The sequence below is a fragment of the Canis lupus genome, chromosome 30 (genome assembly GCF_048164855.1).
Source record: "Canis lupus baileyi chromosome 30, mCanLup2.hap1, whole genome shotgun sequence".
Lineage (NCBI taxonomy): Eukaryota > Metazoa > Chordata > Mammalia > Carnivora > Canidae > Canis > Canis lupus.
Genome location: NC_132867.1, coordinates 39,559,113 through 39,563,660, shown reverse-complemented (window position 1 = coordinate 39,563,660; position 4,548 = coordinate 39,559,113).

Below are 4,548 nucleotides of genomic sequence, written 5' to 3'. Positions count from 1 at the left end.
TTTGGGAGTCAGCGAGATTTATTATTGTTTTTTTTTTTTTTATGAAAGAATGCGAATAATCTGATTTCTGAAAACCAGAGATTTCGGTCAGTCATGTGGTTGGAGGTGCCCTTCCGGAAGGGTAGTCTGGGGGCACTGAATGAATTAACCTGTGATATGAGGAGGGGATTAAGGTAGGGGAGGGGTGGCCCCAGGCTTCCTGGCCCCTCAGCTAGGACCTTCCCCGTGTGTGAACCAGCAGAGAGATGACCTAACCTTCCCAGAGGAAGCTCCCCACGCCAGTGTTTTTTATGCCTTTTTAAGAGCTTACAATTCTTATTTTACGTGTTAAACTTTGGTTTTGAAATAGTTACAGGATAGTCATAATACATAGATCTGTGGTGTACCTGTTACCTAGCATCCCTGTTCATTTACGTTTACCTCATTAGCCTGATCATTCTCTTTTCTTTCACACCTACCCAAGTACCTATTTATCCATCCATCGTCTGTCTACTCACCTACCTACCCATCTACCCATCCACCCACCTGCCCATCCACCCATCCATTCACCTGCCCATTTACCCATCCACCTATCTCCATCCATTGACTTGTCTGTCCATCCATCCATCCGCCCATCCACCCATCTGTTCACCTGCCCGTTTACCCATCCACCTATCCATCCATTGACTTGTCCATCCATCCATCCATCCATCTATTCATCTATCCATCCATCCTTCCATCCATTCATCCATCCATCCACCTCCCCATTTACTCATTCATACATCGACCTGTCCATCCATCCATCCATGCATCTGTCCATCCACCTACCTGCCCATCCATCCACCGATCCACCTATCCATTCACCTGCCCATTTACTCATTCATCCATTGACCTGTCCACTCACTCACCCATCCATCCATCCATCCATCCATCCATCCATCCATCCATCCATCCATTTGCCCATCCACCCATCTATTCACCTGCCCATTTACCCATCTACCTATCCATCCATTGACTTGTCCATCCATCCATCCATCCATCCATCCATCCATCCATCCATCCACCTATCCATTCACCCACCCATTTACTCATTCTTCCATTGACCTGTCCACTCATTCACCCATCCATCTATCCACCCATCCATCCATCCATCCACCCATCTACCCATCTCCTGTCCACCCATCCATCTGTCTGAGTAGGTTGCACAGAGTATGCCCCATGACCCCTAAATACTTCAATATGTATTTCCCCAAAATAAGGACGGTCTACTATATAGCCATAGTGTATCCATCAGAATCAGGAAATTGACGTTGCTGCAAATACTACCATCTAATCCACAAATCCCTTTCAAATTTTGTTGACTGTCTCAAAAATGTTCTTTTTAGAAAAAAACTACCAACAAGCGAATCTTCCTTTCCCCTCTCTGGCTCAGGACCCCACCGTGTTTTGTTGTCCTGACTCTAGAGTCTTCAGGACTCTGTTCCTCAGTCTTCTTTTATCTTTTATAACTTTGCCTTTTGAGGGGGAAACACAGTCAATTATTCTGTAGAATGCCCTCAATATAGGTTTGCCTTAATTCTCATGATTTGCTTTTGTTATATATTTTTAGTACAAATAACACAGACATGATATGGGGTATAAAGGGTAGCTGTTCCTTTCCTCTTTAATTTTAATTTATATCAGTGTGCAGTCACGGAGTCCCACTTAATCAGTGGGTTCTAGTCCATTATGGTCATTTATTTTCATGTTCAAATGATTCCCAGTTTGGCCAATTACAGCGCCTCCATGCTGACTCTTATGCCCCTTTCATGCGTCCCCATCGTCCTTTGAGCTTTTCTTCTTTTCTGACACAATGGCAGTTCAGACTCATCTTGTCCTTCCTCCACCCCAGCCTCAGATGCAGCGAGTTCTCCAAGGAAGGTGGTTTCTTTCAGTGAGTGGTGTTTAGATACCAGGATCTGGGGCTTAGCTGGGCTCATTGTTCCAGGGGTGTCATTACCTCTGGGCTTCAGCAGACAGATCTGGAAAACAGTGGATGTAACCCACATCCATATATACACACACAGATCTCTGTATCCTATTAGGGAGAATGGTTTCGTGTCAGTGCCTTCAATTCTAATCCAACATCCCCGAGTTTCATCTGTATTTGTGTCTACTTCCTGGATGGTGAGAAGGTTAGTTCCCATTGTCCTGAACGCATGTGCACTTGTGCTCAGCCCCTGCCTGTGTGACAAACCTCCCTGCCATGCTGGCTGGTGCCTCAGCCTGTGCCCCTTCCCCTGGGCTCAGCCAGCCAGGATTCACTCAGCCCCATTCAGAGATGGTGCATCAGCCAAGTTCCCTGGCCCTGCAGAAATGAGGGTTAAAATGAGGATTCCCCCCTTTTTAAAAAATTTTATTTATTTATTCATGAGAGACACAGAGAAAGACATAGGCAGAGGGAGAAGCAGGCTCCATGCAGGGAGCCCGATGTGGGACTCGACCCCGGGACTCCAGGATCACATCCTGGGCCGAAGGCAGGCACCAAAACCATTGAGCCATACAGGGATCCCCGGATTCCCCCTTTTTAAAAAATCCATTTGTGAGAGACACAGAGGGGGGTGGAGACATAGGCAGAGGATTCTTTTAAAAGCGTTTTATGCCAGGGATCAAGACTTAGGAACCCTTACTAAGACTGCCACTGGGCTTAACTTTCCTTCCTCTTTTCCCTAGGTGCCCACATCATTTCAGTTCCTGCCTTGAGGTAGTGATAGTTTAACATTACGTTTCCTTCTTTGCTTCTCTGAGAACCTGAGCATTTTCCCCTCTGTTTCCTCTGATCCCTATTCCATGCTTTTTTATTTAGGAGCTTCTTTCTGTTTGAGGACTGCGTGAATCTTTTAGACCTTCTGCTGTAAGAAGAAGCTACCCCTTTGATGCTGGGAGGACCCAAAGGGGAGTCTTCTATTTCATGTGTTCTGTTGCTCTAGGACCGAGGGTCCCTTAGGGCACCCCCAGCTGGTCCCTCCTGCACCCTACCCCTGAGCAGCATCAGAAACACATGCCAACCTTTCTTCAGCAGCTCTGGGACATGGAGATGGTAGTAGGTTCTGGAAGAGAAGCGGTTCGTCCCTGGCTGGAGCAGGTACAGGGCAGCACCCTCATGCCCTGACATTTAGGTTCACAGACTCCCACCCACAGCACCCTGGGATGATGTCAGAACCAGGAGAAGGGGGACAGGGCACCAAATATTTTCTTGTTACTGGCCAAGATATCCAGGTTGGGGACTACCTGGCAAGTGGTAGCAGAGGCCTCAACCCCAGCCTCGGGTTCAGAGCTGCCATGGTTCCCACTCCGCAGAGCCGGGCACAGAGGACCCTAGTCCGAGCACCGCTTTCTTCCCATGCCTGCCCCTGCTCACCTCCAGCAGGATGAGAGGTGCGGGCCTCTGGGCTCAGGTGCACCGTGACTTTCCTGCCAGCGGATCTCCTTTCTTGATGTGCACCTGAAGCCCCGGAGAGGTTGGGCACTTGGCTTCCTCAGCAAACAACTGGCTCACCACTTGCCTGCCCCATTCCCGGCGTGGATTAGCCAAGTCACCATCTTTATCCAGGTCACTGAACCTGAATCCAGTTCTTCAGGACTCTGATTGCCGGAGGCATTTCACCGTGCCCAGCTCTAGCTGCTTATTTCAGAAGCGTGGGTGTGGCGGGCGGTGTTATGAAGGCCTCCTGTTGACACCGCAGCGGAAAGGGAGCAGGCGATTGGAGAAGATGCCATTCAGAGGAGAGAGAATCCTTGCCCCTAAGCTTACACTTTGGTGGCCGGTTCTTGGAAACAGTGGCTCCTAACCCTGGACGGGTTTTCCTCCCCTCCCTCTCCTTGCTTCCTGCCCTCCCTGTCTCCCTACCTCCCTTGATTATTAATTATCATTGTGAAGTCAGGAGTTCACAGGCCCTGCACTGGATGCTCTCAGGTGAGAGAGCTCTAGGCCTTCTGCTTTCTGTGCACTAACATCTGAGAAGAGGCGCACGGTGACACCAACAGTGATTATGACATGAGGAGAAGCACCGGATGAGCAGTCCCTTCCATGAAATGGCACTAGTCACTGATTTAGGCGCCCTGGCAGACAGTGTACTACCTCATGAAAGGCCAGTGTCGGGAATGGCTGGATCCAGATGTTCCCAGAGTCACCTTACCTTGATGTTGGCTTTATTAATGAGCAGAACATGATCTGACGTCTCCAAGCTTGAACAATCTTGGCTCAAGGATTCCAATAGAGAAGCTTTTTCTTCCATAGTTTGGTTTTCCCAAAGCTCGGATGGAACATAATTCCTAGATTCTTAGCCACCCTTCCCCCATCACCCCCATGTTTTAACAACTGTGAGAGATGATGGCTTCTTACACTTGAACTTGGCAGTGTCTTTTCTCCTTTGGAGATGCTTGAGATAATGGTACATTTTACAATTTGTTGGTGTCTCAGAATTTTTGCAATGTGGTGGCCCATCTGCCCTGGCTGTGCCCGTCCCTAAACTCCAGCATGGCAGCCAGGGGAAGAGAATGTTCTGGTCAACCGGGTGGGGTGGGTCA